The sequence below is a fragment of the Triticum dicoccoides genome, chromosome 3B, assembly GCF_002162155.2.
Source record: "Triticum dicoccoides isolate Atlit2015 ecotype Zavitan chromosome 3B, WEW_v2.0, whole genome shotgun sequence".
In the NCBI taxonomy this organism is placed as follows: Eukaryota; Viridiplantae; Streptophyta; class Magnoliopsida; order Poales; family Poaceae; genus Triticum; species Triticum dicoccoides.
In genome coordinates, this window is record NC_041385.1 from 609,613,408 (window position 1) to 609,633,111 (window position 19,704).

Sequence of the window (19,704 nt, forward strand, 5' to 3'; positions counted from 1 at the left end):
GGACAGCTCTTTTAAGGGCAATTTTATGATAAATATATGGATAGCGTGTCCGGGTACACGGCTACTTACTTGAGTATCCGGGCGATTGCAGCTCAGACCTGCGTCCTCGGACGAGTCCGGACACATTGCTTGTGATCCGAAGAACAATTTGTACATCTCCATGGGCGTCGCGCCCACAAAATGTTGGAGGGCTCGTGGTCCTTCCGGATTAAACTCCCACAGGCGGAGGGGGCGACATTTGCAGGGCAGGATGCGGCGAATCAACATAACATGTGTCACTACGGCCAGATTGATATCTCTTTCTAGGATATCTCGAACGCGGCCCTGTAACAAGGGCACGTCCTTGGACGGCCACTAGTTAAGCCCTTTATTGACCCATGACGCTAGCTGTGGTGGGGGAACCGAGCGAAAGGCAGGTGGCGCCACCCATTTGGTGCCCCTGGGAGCTATGATATAAAACCACACTCGTTGCCATAAGCTGAACTCCTCTTGAAAAGAGCCCTCGGGCCATGGAGCATCGGCATTCTTGCTTATAACAGCACCTCCGCACTCTGTGTGCTGCCCCTCGGTCATCTTCGGCTCTACTTTGAAGGTCTTAAGCCACAATCCGAAGTGAGGAGTAATAAGGAGGAAGGCCTCGCACACGATAATGAACGATGAGATATGGAGGATGGACTCAGAGCTAAGTCGTGAAATTCCATCCCGTAATAAAACATGAGCCCCCTCACGAAGGGGTCCGTCAGGAAGCCTAGCCCCCGAAGGAAGTGAGACGCGAACACCATGCTCTCACCAGGCTTGGGAGTGGGAATAACTTGCCCTTGAGCAGGCAGCCTATGCGAGATTTCGCCGGTTAGATACCTGGCATCTCTTAGCTTTAGCATGTATTCTTCCGTGACGGAGGAAGGCATCCACCGGCCTTGAAGGTCGGAGCCAGACATCATCGGAGGTCTGAAGCGCCTGAATCTGGAGCTTTGGGTGTTGGAACTCAAGGTGAGAGGCGGATTTGATTGAGATTGAAAAAAAAGAGTCGAGCCTTGGTCTCTTTATAAAGAGGTTGAATACCAAGAGCCCTCCCCGTGACCGTTTGGGACTCGCCTTCGATTGAGGAGACATACCAACAGGCACGATTGGGTTACCCACGCCCGTATTGGTGAGAATCCCAGAATAAGGGGACACGATCTCTGCTTTGACAAGACGTGCCAAGGAAACTGCCTCGCTAAACGCGCTGAGGTGGGACAGTAAAACGATTCGAATAAAGGCTTGGCCGTGGTGTGATGTCATGTTGCGGAATACGTCAGCAGATTAGATTTGTTCAAATATTATTCTCTCTACGGTGGTATGTGGAACTTGTTTTGCAGAGCCGGACACTATCCTTGTGTTCAAAATCTTCTATGAAGTATTTGGAGGAGGAACCCGCCTTGCAATCCCGAAGACAATCTGCATGCTGGACTCGTCGTCATTGAAGCCTGGTTCAGGGGCTACTGAGGGAGGCCTGGGTTAGGGGGTGTCCGGATGACTGGACTATAACCTTTGGCCGGACTCCTGGACTATGAAGATACAAGATTGAAGACTCCGTCCCGTGTCCGGATGGGACTTTCCTTGGCGTGGAAGGCAAGCTTGGCGATACGGATATGTAGATCTCCTCCTATTGTAACCGACTCTGTGTAACCCTAGCCCTCTCCGGTGTCTATATAAACCGGAGGGTTTTAGTCCGCAGGACGAACAACAATCATACCATAGGCAAGCTTCTAGGGTTTAGCCTCTCTAATCTCGTGGTAGATCTACTCTTGTACTACCCATATCATCAATATTAATCAAGCAGGAGTAGGGTTTTACCTCCATCGAGAGGGCCCGAACCTGGGTAAAAACATTGTGTCCCTTGTCTCCTATTACCATTCGCCTAGACACACAGTTCGGGACCCCCTACCCGAGATCCACCGGTTTTGACACCGACAATGGCCCTGATCCTTTGCGGGAAAAAATTCCCTGGATCCATAAATGGACCTGGTTCTGCTAGCCTTTTTGTCCAGGTCTTCATGTAAATCGTGTTTCTGGTTCTGGGTTGCGACCTCCTTTCCTTTATGGGGAGGGGGTGTGGTTTTCTATGCGGCGTTGTTAGCCGCTCTGTCTCGGCCACTAGGTGGTCGACCTGGTTGATCGGCCGTATTATTATTCGGCGGTATGGGCGCAATAGCATTGTCGTCGAATTCGGGCAGCAGTTTGCGTTTGGGGTAGCTCTTTGTTTGGTGGTTGCCGCCATATTTTTCCTCAGTGTCGAGCACTTCGTTCCATTTATCCTTGAGCGTATGTTGTGCGGCTTTAAGCCGTTGCTTCTGCTTCTTCAAGCTCCTCGCGGTGGTGATAAGTCTCTGGTGGAGGTGTTCTTGTTCTAATTGTTTTTCCGGGACGATGAATGCATCATCATCCAAACTGATCTCCTCTTCGGGGACAGGTTGATAATTGGAGTCTTCGGCATCGCTGTGATTGGACAGGGGCCCCGGACTGTGTTTGCCGTAACCTTGCTCGTCCTGCTCCATTGCTGGGTCCGCGGTTTCTTCATTGTCTTCGGCTCGTCCAGGGTGTTATTCCCTCTTGTGCTGGTATCGCTATTTTTACCATGGCGTGATTTAGAGCGGTGTCGCTGACGTCGACGCTTTGGCTGCTTCTCAGAAAGTTCATCCTCAACTGGATCCTATTTGTTATCACCATTGTCTTCTTTGGGTGTATCCACCATGTATATGTCGTATGAAGAGGTGGTTGTCCAGCGCCCTGTGGGCGGTGGTTCTTGTTCTTCTCCGGCATCATCGTCCATACCGTCGATGTCTTCGGAGTCGAAATCAAGCATGTCGGTCAGATCGTCGACAGTGGCTATCAAGTGGGTGTTGGGTGGGTAACAAAGTTCTTCGTCGTCCGCTTCCCACTCAAGTCGGACATAATTCATCCAAGAATTTCTTGACAATGAGAGAGACTTTAATGAGTTTAACACATCGCCTAGGGGTGAGTGTTGGAAGATGTCTGTGGAGCTGAATGATACATCTCCAACGTATCTACTTTTCCAAACACTTTTGCCCTTGTTTTGGACTCTAACTTGCACGATTTGAATGAAACTAACCCGGACTGACGTTGTTTTCAGCAGAACTGCCATGATGTTGTTTTATGTGTAGAAAACATAAGTTCTCGGAATGACCTGAAAATCCACGGAGGCAAGTTTCAGAAAATATAAAGAATACTGGTGAAAGAATCAAGACCAGGGGCCCCACACCCTATCCACAAGGGTGGGGGCGGCCCCCTGGGCACGCCCCCTGTCTCGTGGGCCCCCTGAGGCTCCGCCGACCTCAACTCCAACTCCATATATTCCGTCTCGCGGAGAAAAAAATCAGAGAGAAAGTTTCATCGCGTTTTATGATACGGAGCTGCCGCCAAGCCCTAATCTCTCTCGGGAGGGCTGATCTGGAGTCCGTTCGGGGCTCCGGAGAGGGGGATTCGTCGTCGTCGTCATCATCAACCATCATCCATCTCCAATTTCATGATGCTCACCACCGTGCGTGAGTAATTCCATCACAGGCTTGCTGGACGGTGATGGGTTGGATGAGATTTACCATGTAATCAAGTTAGTTTTGTTAGGGTTTGATCCCTAGTATCCACTATGTTCTGAGATTGATGTTTCTATGACTTTGCTATGCTTAATGCTTGTCACTAGGGCCCGAGTGCCATGATTTCAGATCTGAACCTATTATGTTTTCATGAATATATGTGTGTTCTTGATCCTATCTTGCAAGTCTATAGTCACCTATTATGTGTTATGATCCGACAACCCCGAAGTGACAATAATTGGGATACTTCTCGGTGATGACCGTAGTTTGAGGAGTTCATGTATTCACTACGTGCTAATGCTTTGTTCCGGTTCTCTATTAAAAGGAGGCCTTAATATCCCTTAGTTTCCGCTAGGACCCCACTGCCACGGGAGGGTAGGACAAAAGATGTCATGCAAGTTCTTTTCCATAAGCATGTATGACTATATACGGAATACATGCCTACATTACATTGATGAATTGGAGCTAGTTCTGTGTCACCCTATGGTATAGCTATTACATGAGGAATCGCATCCAACATAATTATCCATCACTGATCCAATGCCTACGAGCTTTTCACATCTTGTGTTTTGCTTATTTACTTTTCCGTTGCTGCTATTACAATTACTACAAAACTATTATCTTTACTTTTGCCACTGTTACCTTTACTATCATACTACTTTGCTACTAAATACTTTGCTGCAGATACTAAGTTATCCACGTGTGGTTGAATTGACAACTCAACTGCTAATACTCAATAATATTCTTTGGCTCCCCTTGTGTCGAATCAATAAATTTGGGTTTAATACTTTACCCTCGAAAGCTGTTGCGATCCCCTACACTTGTGGTTATCAAGACTAATTTCTGGCGCCGTTGCCGGGGAGCATAGCTCTATTCTTTGAGTCACTTGGGATTTATATCTGCTGATCACTATGAAGAACTTGAAAGACCGATAAACCAAGATTCTGACCTCAACTATGAGGGGAGGTAAGGAACTACCATCTAGCTCTGAACTAGATTCTCCTTCTGTTATGAGTAAGTTTGCGACACCTAAACCTGCTACTGCTATGAATTCTAATATGTCGCATGTTATTGATGATGCCACTTCTGCTATGCATGATACTTATGATGAAACTACTTCTGTGCGTGATACCACTTTGCCACTAGGTGAATTTCTTGATGAACAACTTGCTAGGGTTAGAGAGAATGAAATTATTGAAGATGCTATTATTGATGATAGTGATGATGAAAGTTCTCCCCCTGATTATGAATTGCCTGTTGTTCCTGAGGGTTATGGTATGAATGAGGAAGCTACTAGAGCTATTTTTGCTTGCAAAGATAGATGTGATCTTAAAAAGTTATTAGCTAAATGGAAGCAGCAGTCTCTTAATGCTAGAATGAAACCTGACCCTGCTTTTGCTACTTCACCTATCTGTGTTACTGATAAGGATTATGAATTCTCTATTGATCCTGAGATTATTACCTTGGTCGAATCTGATCCTTTTTATGGCCTTGAATCTGAAACTGTTGTGGCACATCTTACCAAGTTGAATAATATAGCCACCCTGTTTACTAATGATGAGAAGTCTCGCTATTATTATATCCTTAAGATATTTCCGTTTTCATTAAAGGGTGATGCTAAGACTTGGTTTAATTCCCTTGATCCTGGTTGTGTGTGTAGTCCCCAGGATATGATTTATTACTTCTCTACTAAATATTTCCCTGCTCATAAGAAACAAGCTGCCTTGCGGGAAATATATAATTTTGTGCAAATCGAAGAAGAGAGTCTCCCACAAGCTTGGGGGAGGCTTCTCCGATTACTTAATGCTTTGCCTGATCATCCTCTTAAGAAAAATGAAATACTTGATATCTTTTATAATGGACTAACCGATGCTTCCAAGGACTACTTGGATAGTTGTGCTGGTTGTGTTTTTAGGGAAAGAACAGTCGACGAAGCTGAATTACTATTGAATAATATGTTGACTAATGAAAGTAATTGGACTCTTCCTGAGCCAATTCCTGAGGAAATTCCTGAACCAATTGAGCCAACTCCTGAGCCTATTCCTAAACCCACTCCGAAGAAGAGAGGTGTTCTATTTCTCAGTCCTGAAGATATGCAAGAGGCAAATAAATCAATGAAAGAAAAAGGTATAAAAGGTGAAGATGTTAAGAATTTGCCACCTATTGAAGAAATACATGGTCTTAATATACCACCTGTCGAAGAACCACATTGTCTTGATAACCTGACACAGGTAGTAAAGGTAAATTCTCTCTATAGATATGATAAAGTTGAAATTCCCTCTACTAAATTTCATAGCCCATGCTTAGATGAATTTGATGACTTTGTGGCTAGACAAGAAAGTTTTAATGCTTATGTTGGTAGAGAATTAAAGAATAATGCTTTCGAGATAGGACACTTGAGTGATTATATGCCTAGAGTTAAAGGTGAACTTAAACTCATTAGCTAATATGCTTCAATGGTTACCACTCAAGCTGAGCAAGTACATAAAGCTCAAAATGATTTGCTTGATGAATTAGATAATAAACCTGACTTTGCTGTTAGAGTGGCTACTAGAACTAGTAGAATGACTCAGGAACCTTTGTATCCTGAAGGCCACCCTAAGAGAATCGAGCAAGATTCTCAGAGAAATAATTTAGAGGCACTTAGTTCTTCCAAAAAGAAGAAAAAGAAAGACGATAGGACTTTGCATGCCTCTAGTGAACCTGTTGTAGACACACCATAGAATCCTAATGATATTTCTATTTCTGATGCTGAAACACAATCAGGTGATGAACATGAATCTAGTGATAATGTTAATGATAATGTTCATGTTGATGCTCAACCTAGCAAAAATAATGAAGTGGAGATTGAACCTGCTGTTGATCTTGATAACCCACAATCAAAGAATCAACGTTAGGATAAGAGAGATTTTGTTGCTAGGAAGCACGGTAGAGAAAGAGAACCATGGGTTCAGAAACCCATGCCCTTTCCTCCTAAACCATCCAAGACAAAGGATGGTGAGGATTTTGAGCGCTTTGCTGAAATGATTAGACCTATCTTCTTACGTATGCGCTTAAATGATGTGTTTAAAGTAAATCCTTATGCTAAATATATGAAGGATGTCATTACAAATAAAAGAAAGATACCGGAAGCTGAAATTTCTACCATGCTTGCTAATTACACTTTTAAGGGTGGAATACCAAAGAAACTTGGAGATCCGGGGGTACCAACTATACCATGTTCCATTAAAAGAAATTATGTTAGAACTGCTTTATGTGATCTTGGAGCCGGTGTTAGTGTTATGCCTCTCTATTTATATCATAGACTTGAATTGAATAAGTTGACACCTAGTGAAATATCTTTGCAAATGGCTGATAAATCAACTGCTATACCTGTCGGTATTTGTGAGGATGTGCCTGTTGTGGTTGCAAATGACACTATCTTAATGGACTTTGTTATTCTTGATATTCCCGAGGATGATAGTATGTCGATTATCCTTGGTAGACCCTTTTTGAATACTGTAGGGGCTGTTATTGATTGCAACAAAGGCAATGTCACTTTTCATGTTAATGGTAATGAGCATAAGGTACACTTTCCGAGGAAACAATCTCAAGTTCATAGCATCAATTCCATTGGAAAAGTTCCAACTATTATTATTGGAGTTTTTGAATTTCCTCTCCCTACTGTCAAGTAAAAGTATGATATTCTTATTGTTGGGGATGTTCATATCCCCGTTGAGATAACTTAGTGTTTTTCGAAATTTCTCCGGTTCCGTGTTATTCGGAATGAGTTTGTTAACAAGACTGGATCAACCTTGTTAGTGGATTCATTTTGATGATCATGAGATGGATGAAACTAGAAGGCACAGCCTTTTGTACCCTCTTTTTACTTTCTGTTATTTAGAATAAATAAAGCAAAAATAGTATTATCCGTCTGTTTTCTGAATTATCTGTGCAATAAAAAATATCCCGAAAATAAAAGTGCTCCAAATGCCCTGCAAATTTAGTATGATTTTTTATGAAATATTTGAGGATTTTAGGCACTGAAATCACTGTAGGAGGGGCAAGCACCAGGCCACGAGAGTGGAGGGCGCGCTCACACCCCCTGGGCGCACCCCCCTATCTTGTGGGCCCCTGGTGGCCCCCTACACTTATGCCAGCACCCACACACTCCGTCTTCTTCCCAAAAAATCCCCATCCATCTCAAGCACGAGTTCTAGCTCATTTTGCTGCGATTTTTGATCTCCTTGCTCAAAGCTCCATTCACAAAACTGCTTTGGGAGATTATTGCTTGGTATGTGACTCCTCCATTGGTTCAATTAGTTTTTGTTCTAGTGCTTTATTCATTGCAAATTTTTGCTGCATAGGTGACCCTGTTCTTGAGCTTGCATGTTAAATTTATGAGGTCCCAAGTAATTCTAATGCATGATATAGGCTCTAGGCATTTGTAGGAGTAGTTGCTATCAATCTTGTTTAGTTTTATTCACTTTTATTTTGAAGTTACTAAAATTTTAGAATTTTTTCAGAAAAAGAATTATGTCTAGGAGAATGTACCAAGGTGATTCCTCAGTAAAGAAAGGACCCAGGATTGCTATACGTGAGCAAGACGTTGAACTACTGAGGGACGCAGAAGTACGAGCTTGTGAGTGACCATCCGATGATTTTATGGTCGAAGCAGGCTTTAAGGAGGAATTTGACGCATATGTGCGTAATGCCGATCTGGAGGACTTCTTACAAGATAAGTGTCCTCAGTACTATCAATTGACTGATTCATTTGTGCGAAGGTTTAAATATAAATGTACACGTAATTCTCCGAGTGTCCTATTTGATATCTATGATACATCGTATACCATGGACTTAGAGGATTTTACAACTGCTTGCAAACTTCCACAATGGGGCAATATTAATGATCCCCACAAATCTGAATTTAGAGACTTCCTTGCTAGTATTACTGTGGGAGAATCTAGGGACATAGCACAAGCTACCATAAGGAGCATTCATTTTCCTGCTATACATTATTTTGCTCTTTTCATTGGTAGATGCATTAACGGTAAAGATGAAACATGTCATATGTGTGTCCCTGATCTTTGTGTCCTCAAGAGTGTTGTGTTAGGTTGTAAAGATTATAACTTGGTGGCAATAGTTGCACGTAGGTTGCATAATAATGGTAGAGCTGGAGATTTATTTGGAGGAATTTATGCGACCCGTGTGGCAAATTATCTTGGTATAGCCCCCGAGAGGGGGATATGATGTTGCTTATTTAGATTATGACTCTATGGTCCAACATCATTTTCTTAAGAGGAATGAACAATTCCTCCAGTATCGACTAATCTTTGACAGACGTAGCGTTGTCCATGTTACTCTTCCTGCTCCTTTCCTTTTTGATTACCAGACAAAAGGAAGATATGTTGTTACCAGGGAGGAAGCAGCTGAACACGAGGGGAGAGCGGAGGCGGCTCGCCAACATGCCGCAGCTCAGGAGGCATTTGCTACTGCATCTCAGTACGACCCCAGTTACAACTACAGATATCAGCCAGGCTACCCTTGGCATTAGACCAACTTAGGCCAAAAGCCTAAGCTTGGGGGAGTACGTATTTCACACCGACTTTACATTCATGTTCACACACTATTCTAGTCATCGGTGCTCATACTATTTCATTGTATTATCCATGCTAGTTTAATTTCCTTTTTCTAATTTTCTTCTTGTGTGTTTGATAAACCTTAAGAAAAACCAAAAAAATTAGTTAGTTTAATTTCCATGCTTGTAGTAGAAATTAAAATGAAAACCCAAAAAGATTTATCGTTCTTCTTCTTACTTGTTGGGAGCTTTCCCGTGTAAATAGTTTTATTTTTCTTTGGGGGTCAAGAGTAGAAGACCATATTGAAAATGTTTAGTGGCTCTCGTATGCATGATTGTTTATTTAACCTAGAGCCCATATTACTTTGTCTTCCCTCTTGAGTTGAATGCTTGCAGATTCCAGCTTAGTCCAATGCACGCGCACTATTATTATTGTACACACCATTCGGTCGTGCAAGTGAAAGGCAATAATGACGATATATGATGGACTGATTGAGATTAGAGAAGCTGGTATGAACTCGACCTCTCTTGTTTTTGTAAATATGATGAGTTCATCGTTCCTGATACAGCTTATTATGAAGTAAACATATTTGCAATGACATTTAGAGATTATAGTTGCTTGTGCCATGCTTGATTAGCTATGAGTTATAATGGTTTACCTTGTGTGCCAACATGCTATTAGAATGATTATGATCTGGTATGATGGGATGGTATCCTCCTTTGAATAAATTGAGTGACTCGACTTGGCACATGTTCACGCATGTAGTTGAAACAAATCAACATAGCCTTCATGATATTTATGTTCATGGTGGATTATATCCTACTCATGCTTGTACTCGGTGGGAATTAATTTTAATGCATGTTCATGACTATTGTCGCTCTCTCAGTTGGTCGCTTCCCAGTCTTTTGCTAGCCTTCACCTGTACTAAGCGGGAATACTGCTTGTGCATCCAAACTCCTTAAACCCCAAAGTTATTCCAATGAGTCCACCATACCTTCCTATATGCGGTATCTACCTGCCGTTCCAAGTAAATTTATATGTGCCAAACTCCAAACCTTCAAATGAAATTCTGTTCTGTATGCTCTAGCAGCTCATGTTTCAACTAGGGCTGCCTATATCTTCCATGCTAGGTGGGTTATTATCAAGAGGAGTGGACTCCGCTCCTCATTCACGAGAAAGGGCCAGTAACCGGGATGCCCAGTCCCATGATCCAAAAAGATCAAAGCAAATCAAAATAATTAAACGAAACTCCCCCAGGGCTGTTGTTAGTTGGAGGCACTCGTTGTTTCGAGCAAGCCATGGATTGATGCTTGTTGGTGGTGGGGGAGTATAAACTTTTGCCATTCTGTTTGGGAACTGCCTATAATGCATGTAGTATGGAAGATACAACCATCTCATAGTTGTTGCATTGACAGTGAAAGTATGCCGCCCAAAATGTTATTCAGTCGCTATTTTAAAATCGAGCTCTGGCACCTCTACAAATCCCTGCTTCCCCCTGCGAAGGGCCTATCTATTTACTTTTATGTTGAGTCATCACCTTCTTATTAAAAAGCACCCGCTGGAGAGCACACTGTCATTTGCATTCATTACTATTGGTTTATATTGGGTATGACTTGACTGGATCTCCTTTACCATGAATTGCAATGTTTAGTCAATCCTTGATCTTTAAAGGTGCTCTGCATTTATGTTTTGCGGTCTCAGAAAGGGCTAGCGAGATACCATCTTGTTATATCATGTTATGATTGTTTTGAGAAAGTGTTGTCATCCGAGTTTTATTATTATGGCTCGCTAGCTAATTATGTCATTGATATGAGTGATTGTGAGACTTAAGTGTTATTGTGAGTATGGTTAGTTCATAATATTTGCTGAAACCTGAATGTTGGCTTTGCATGTTTACAACAACAAGAGCAAACAGAGTTTGTAAAAGTTTTTCTTTATCACTTTAAGTTTATCAACTGAATTGCTTGAGGACAAGCAAAGGTTTAAGCTTGGGGAGTTGATACGTCTCCAACGTATCTACTTTTCCAAACACTTTTGCCCTTGTTTTGGACTCTAACTTGCATGATTTGAATGAAACTAACCCGGACTGATGCTATTTTTAGCAGAACTGCCATGATGTTGTTTTATGTGTAGAAACCAAAAGTTCTCGGAATGACCTGAAAATCCACGGAGGCAAGTTTCGGAAAATATAAAAAATACTGGCGAAAGAATCAAGACCAGGGGGGCCACACCCTGTCCACGAGGGTGGGGGCGCGCCCACCGCCCTGGGCACGCCCCCTGTCTCATGGGCCCCCTGAGGCTCCGCCGACCTCAACTCCAACTCCATATATTCCATCTCGCGGAGAAAAAAATCAAAGAGAAAGTTTCATCGCGTTTTACGATACGGAGCCGCTGCCAAGCCTTAATCTCTCTCGGGAGGGCTGATCTGGAGTCCATTCGAGGCTCCGGAGAGGGGGATTCGTCGCTGTCGTCATCATCAACCATCCTCCATAACCAATTTCATGATGCACACCGCCGTGCTGGAGTAACTCCATCGTAGGCTTGCTGGACGGTGATAGGTTGGATGAGATTTACCATGTAATCAAGTTAGTTTTGTTAGGGTTTGATCCCTAGTATCCACTATGTTCTGAGATTGATGTTGTTATGACTTTGCTATGCTTAATGCTTGTCACTAGGGCCCAAGTGCCATGATTTCAGATCTGAACCTATTATGTTTTCATGAATATATGTGTGTTGCATGTTTATAGTCACCTATTATGTGTTATGATCCGACAACCCCGAAGTGACAATAATCGGGATACTTCTCGGTGATGACCGTAGTTTGAGGAGTTCATGTATTCACTATGTGCTAATGCTTTGTTCCGGTTCTCTATTAAAAGGAGGCCTTAATATCCCTTAGTTTCCGCTAGGACCCCGCTGCCACAGGAGGGTAGGACAAAAGATGTCATGCAAGTTCTTTTCCATAAGCACGTATGACTATATACGGAATACATGCCTACATTACATTGATGAATTGGAGCTAGTTCTGTGTCACCCTATGTTATAGCTATTACATGAGGAATCGCATCTGACATAATTATCCATCACTGATCCAATGCCTACGAGCTTTTCACATCTTGTGTTTCGCTTATTTACTTCTCCGTTGCTACTATTACAATTACTACAAAACTATTATAATTACTTTTGCCATTGTTGCCTTTACTATCATACTACTTTGCTACTAAATACTTTGCTGCAGATACTAAGTTATCCAGGTGTGGTTGAATTGACAACTCAACTACTAATACTCAATAATATTCTTTGGCTCCCCTTGTGTCGAATCAATAAATTTGGGTTTAATACTTTACCCTCGAAACCTATTGCGATCCCCTACACTTGTGGGTTATCTGAACTCTAAGATCGGCGCCCGGTCAGATTCGATGGGTGCGGATACACGCGGTTCGGAGCCTATGGCCAGAGACGAGTCCGAGGTTCCGATGACACAGGCCTCGTTGGAGATCAGATCCGTCTTCGGCTCTAGCGCCGCTGAGTCTGCGGCCTCCATGGTGAGGTTGGGCTTCGCGTCCTTGGATGGTGTGCTTTGCTCTGGATCTAGGGCCAGAGCGATTACAGGCGCTATCTCCTGCACACAGTCTGATGGCAGATTTAGGTCATATCCATCGTGGCGGCAGGGCGCGGCTGTCATGGGCTCGAATCCGTCAAAGATCAAGTCTCCGCGGATGTCGGTGGTGTAGTTCAAGCTTCCAAACCTGACCTGATGGCCAGGGGCATCGCTGTCGATCTGCTCCAGATGGCCAAGCGAGTTGGCCCATAGTGCAAAGCCGCCGAATATGAAAATATGTCCAGGGAGAAAGACTTCACCCTGGACTGTGTTGTTGTAGATGATTGAAGGAGCCATCAAGCCTTACGGTGACGACACAGTGGAACTCTCAATGAAAGCACCAATCTTGGTGTCAAAACTGGTGGATCTCGGATAGGGGGTCCTGAATTGTGCGTCTAAGGCTAATGGTAACAGGAGGCGGGGGACACAATGTTTACCCAGGTTCAGGCCCTCTCGATGGAGGTAATACCCTACTTCCTGCTTGATTGATCTTGATGATATGAGTATTACAAGAGTTGATCTACCACGAGATCGTAGAGGCTAAACCCTAGAAGCTAGCCTATGATCATGATTGTTCTTGATGATATGAGTATTACAAGAGTTGATCCACCATGAGATCGTAGAGGCTAAACCCTAGAAGATAGCCTATGATCATGATTGTTCTTGTCCTACGGACTAAACCCTCTGGTTTATATAGACACCGGAGGGGGCTAGGGTTACACAGAGTCGGTTACAGAGAAAGGAATCTTCATATCCTAAACGCCAAGCTTGCCTCCCATGCAAAGGAGAGTCCCATCCGGACACGGGACGAAGTCTTCTATCTTGTATCTTCATAACCCAACAGTCCAGCATATGCATATAGTCCGGCTATCCGAGGACCCCTTAATCCAGGACTCCCTCACTCGTCAACATAACTCACATATCACATCATCATATATCAAAACTATTACTAAAAATCAAGTTTATTTTGTCCAATGATCTTCATGACATAAATTTTTTCTTTCTTTATCCTTCTTGTATATCTATCACTTTGGGACTAATTTTCATGTGTTGCTTTTCATAAGCTCAAACAAATATAAGTGAAGATCATGAGCATAACATATTTTCTTTATCTCAAAATAATTTAAGTGAAGCAAGAGAGAATTTCTTCAAAATTTTACTAACTCTCAAATAAATCTAAATGAAGCAAGAGAGAATTTCTTCAAAAATAGTAAGCACACCATGCTCAAAAAGATATAAGTGAAGCACTAGAGCAAGTCCATTGCTCATAAAATTTGAAGTGAAGCATAGAGAGCAATTCTAACAAGTCATGACATAATTTTGGCTCTCTCAAATAGGTGATTAAAACACAAAATAAAACAAGCAAATACACATATCATACAAGACGCTCCAAGCAAAACACATATCATGTGACGAATAAAAATATAGCCTCGAGTAAAATACCGATGGTCATTAGAAGAAAGAGGGGATGCCACTCGGGGGCATACCCAAGCTTAGCCTCTTCTATCCTTCTTTCATCCATCGTAAGATAACCCAAACCTTGAAAACTTCAATCACACAAAACTCAACAAAACCCTTGTGAGATCCGTTAGTAAGAGAAATCAAACTAATACTATAAATGTTGTGCCAAACCAACTCTTATTTTGTTTTTGTATTATATCTACTGTATTACAACTTTTCCATGGCAAAAACTAAACCATAGAGCCATCAAAATAAGCACACAACACAAAGAAAACAGAATCTGTCAGAACAGAATAGTCTGTAGTAATCTGGAACTTTCGAATACTTATGTAACTCCAAATATTTTATAAAATTAGGAAGACCAGCATAATTTGTATATTAATCTTCTGCAAAAAGAATTAGGGCAAAAACACTTTTCTGTGATTTATGAGAATTATTTTTGTGAGCACAAAGTTTCTGTCTTTTTCAGCAACATCAAACAACTATCACCCCAGAAGATCCTAAAGGCTTTACTTGGCACAAACACTAATTAAAACACAAAAAACACAATAATAACCATAGCATAATTGTGCTAACACTCAATAACATAAAGCAAAAAGCAAAAATAAATTTTATTCATTGGGTTGTCTCCCAACAAGCGCTATCGTTTTACGCCCCTAGCTAGGCATAATTTTATAGATGCTCACATGAAAGATAAGATTTGAACGACAAAGAGAGCATCATAAAACTTGCGAAAAACACATTTAAGTCTAACATACTTCAGATGCATAGGAATTTTGTAGGCAAAATTACCAAGGCAAGAAATATATAGCACATGCATGAAAGAAAGAAACATTAGCAATCTCAGCATGAAGAGAGATAATTTAGTAACATGAAAATCTCTACAACCATAGTTTCCTCTCATATAATAATTACATGTCGGATCATAAGAAAGTTCAACAATATAGCTATCACATAACATATTTTCATACGATCCACATGCATGCGAAGTTGACACTCTTCCAAAATAGTGGGATTAACATTAACTAAAGTCATGACCTCTCCAAACCCACTTTTATCAAAAAATTCATAAGATTGAAAATTCTCCAAAGTAGTGGGATCTAAAGTTGACACTCTTTCAAACCCACTTTCAATATTATGGCAAACACTATTATCAATCTCATATTCATCACGGGGCTTAAATAAATTTTCAAGATCATAAGAAGAAGCACCCCAATCATGAGCATTGCAATAACTAGTGGACATAGCAAAATTAGCATCCCCAAGCTTGGGGTTTTGCATATTATTAGCACAATTGACATTAATAGAATTTATATTAAAATCATTGCAATCATGCTTTTCATTCAAAGAGCTATCATGAAACCCTTCATAAATTTCTTCATCATAATTTTCAGATTCACGAATCTCAGGCAAAACTTCATAAAGATAATCTAGTGTACTCAAATCACTAGCAACTTATTCATGATAATTGGATCTCTTAAAAAGATTAGCAAGTGGATGAGGATCCATATCAAGAGATATTTAGCAAGCAAAGATGCAAGCAAATAGAAGATACATGGCACACAAGCAAAGAAGAGATCTGACAAGAAAACGGCAAACGAAAAAGAGGGCGAATAAAACGGCAAATTTTTCTGAAGTGGGGGAGAGGAAAATGAGAGGAAAAAGGTGAATAATGTAAATTGCAAGGAGATGTGATTTGTGATTAGGAACCTGGTTGATGTTAAAGATCCTCCCCGGCAACAGCGGTAGAAATGGCACATGGCTCGGAGACTATCTTGACTTGGTCCTCCCCGGCAACGGCGCTAGAAATTCCTTTTGATGTCGCTTGAAGCTACGTCGGTATTTCCCCAAAGAGGAAGGGATGATGAAGCACAATGGCGGTAGGTATTTCCCTCAGATATGAAACCAAGGTTATCGAACTAGAAGGAGAACCAAGCAACACAACGTAAACAACCCCTGCACACAAATAACAACACCTCGCAACCCAACATGTTAAAGGGGTTGTCAATCCCTTTCTGGGTATGGAGCCTCGAGATAGGCAAAGGACGTGAGGTAAATTTGTAGTAGATTGATAGATCGAATGCCAAATAAAATAAATAAGGATAAATTGCAGCAAGGTATTTTTGTATTTTTTGGTTTAATAGATCTGAAAATAAACGCAAGGAAAAAGTAGATTGCAAGGCAAATATATGAGAAAGAAGACCCGGGGCCATAGGTTTCACTAGTGGCTTCTCTCGAGAAAGATAGCAAACGGTGGGTGAACAAATTACAATTGGGAAATTGATAGAAATTCAAATAATTATGACGATATCTAGGCAATGATAATTACATAGGCATCGCGTCCAAGATTAGTAGACCGACTCCTACCTGCATTTACTACTATTACTCCACACATCGACCGCTATCCAGCATGCATCTAGTGTATTAAGTTCATGGAAAAATGGAGTAATGCAATAAGAATGATGACATGATGTAGATAAGATCCATTTATCTATTGCGGCAGATATGGATCCCATCTTTTTATCCTTAGTAGCAATGATACATACATGTCGGTTCCCTTTCTGTCACTAGGATCAAGCACCGTAAGATCGAACCCACTACCGGGCACCTCTTCCCATTGCAAGATAAATAGATCAAGTTGGCCAAACAAAACCCAAATATCAGAGAAGAAATACGAGGCTATAAGAGATCACGCATATAAGAGATCAAAGAAACTCAAATAACTTTCATGGATATAAAAACATAGATCTGATCATAAACTCAAAGTTCATTGGATCCCAACAAACACACCGCCAAAACACTTACATCATACGGATCTCCAAGAGACCATTGTATTGATAATCAAAGAGAGAGAGAGAGAGAGAGAGAGAGAGAGAGAGAGAGGAAGCCATCTAGCTACTATCTACGGACCCGAAGGTCTACAAAGAATTTCTCACGCATCATCGGAGAGGCACCAATGGAAGTGGTGAACCACTCCATGATGGTGTCTAGATTGGATCTGGTGGTTCTGGACTCTGTGGCGGCTGGATGAATATTCCGTCGACTCCCCTAGGGTTTATAGAATATTGGGGTATTTATAGAGCACAGAGGCGGTCCGGGGGGTACCCGAGGTGGGCACAACCCACCAAGGCGTGCCTGGGCCTCCTGGCGCGCCCTGGTGGGTTGTCCCCTCCTCGGGATTCCCCACAGGTGCAACCAGGGCCCATCTTCTTCCTTTTGGTCCATAAAAAATCATCGTAAATTGGCGTGGCATTTGGACTTCGTCTGATATTGATTTCCTGCGATGTAAAAAACATGCAGAAAATAGCAAGTGGCACTTGGCACTATGTCAATAGGTTAGTACCAAAAAATGATATAAAATGATTATAAAACATCCAAGATTGGTAATAAAACAACATGGAATAATAAAAAATTATAGATACATTGGAGACGTATCACTTATCTGCTCTACCCTCCACTTTCTCCAAATTATCATATCTACATTTACTCTTACCAAAATGTTGAATAAAGCCAATGCCACTGCACACGTTGATGTCTGCATTCCTCTTGTCAGTACATTTTGCCTTGTAACACTATACTTAATTAATAGCTATTTGATTATGTATCATCACTCTGCTCCTGAGCTTCATTATCCTCTACTTCTTCCAATATTATTTGATCTATATTTACTATTTACAAAATGTAGAATAAAGGCTACACTTATAAAGAAGTTTTTTTGGGGGAATTTCTTGAATTACCCTTCCATCGACATGGAGAAGGACTTTGTCCAGCCTGTGTTAACATGTAATATAAGTTCATCCTTCTCAAGCCTTCAAACTTTGTTATAGTATAGATTTGGATAGGCATCATTTCCACCAATGTTGTTTACTTCGGTGTTTACATCTAATTAGATGTTTGCAACAACTGCGAGTTTTAAATTGTACTTGTAAAAACATGTTCCTTATGCAGAACAGATCCATTTATTTTCTTATTTTCCAATATAAAATGGGACGGGATTGTCAGCATCCTGACTATCATTGCTTATATATTTGTGAAACATGTTATGTGTCTCCTTGTTTGTCTTTTAGAGTCATATCTCTTATGCCAGGCAGAACTTTAGGGAAGATAGTGAGCCAAACCATCTTGAAGAGAGCGAGATGACCCCCAAGGACATGTCAAGACAGTGAGTTGAAGCTACTCACGAGCAGCTGTGAGACAACCTCTGTGCAGTTGCTGCCTCAATCAGTTAGACTTCTTCAGTCTCAACTTAAAGCGGAAAGGCTCACTTCAGCTCAGCTCCGACTTGATATCAATGATGTAAAGAAGACCCTAGAGGATAGGCATGCATGCTTTCTTGCTATGCAGCTAGGGTTAGAGCATCTATAGTTGAGACAACTGAGGTCTCATCAGCTTGTTCTGCTGCTTGTGGTGCACTTCCAGGGTAGGCCTAATGCCTTCTAAAGTGATGTTTGTTTTGTATATTCTTTTGTCGACGCATTTATATGTACTGCTTGCGATCTTTGATGCCAAGTGTATGTAATCCGTGGTCTCGTTGCGCTTTATTATCACTGGTGGGGAACTTTGATGCCCAATGGATGTAATATGTCGTAATTTCTTTATTGTATAGTCTAGGTTTATTCTTAGTCGGTATGCTGTAATTTAGGCCGGAAGCTTCAGCGGATCTCAATGTTGTCGGCCTTCAGGCCGGCCCGTAACTCTCTATGTATGGACCGAAACATGGGCCTATAATCATCTTGGGCCATTAGCAGGTCTAAACATATAGTAGGTTTCCGCCTTTAACACGTCAAGTAAAGTTCAGGCCAGCTAGGCCAGAGAATACCATGGGCTTTTAACATGCTAAAAACTAGATTGGGCTAGCATTGAGCCAAAAAGTTCTCGGGCCAACATAGGCAGAAACTGTCTTAGGCCCATGTTTGGCCGAAAGAGCAAACGAGCCTTTAACATGCCAAAATATATCTCAGGCCTTGCACTACAAAAAAAGACACATCCGTGACATTTTGGGCCGAACGAAAAAAAATTATGTCATACATATGACACTTCTATGACAATAATTGTGACAAAACCCGGTATCATCATAGATGTGGTGGGCTCCTACTTCTATGACAAAAAATCATGACAGAAAATGGGCTTTTCGTCCTGGGCGGGCCGGAGACGCAGCTGCATGACATTCTTTAGGCCGTCCATGACGGAAAAAACCATGGTATAAGCGAGGGGGAGGAAAATTTTGGGGAGTTGCCGGTTACGGTGGGAGGTCGGGGGCGGAGCAATGCGCGTTTCTCTCGTACGTACGCGCATGTGTGCGAGGCATTGGCTCTAAATGAAGCCGAGCGAGGCGTTGGGCTCTAACTGAACCCGAGCGATTGCACTGTAGGCTACGCGTTACTGAACCCGAGCGATCGATCGATGGCTGCTAACTGAACCCGATGGAGCGATTCCTTCGCTACTGCTGCTAACTGAAGCCGATCAATGCTGACTGTGGGATGAACAGTGA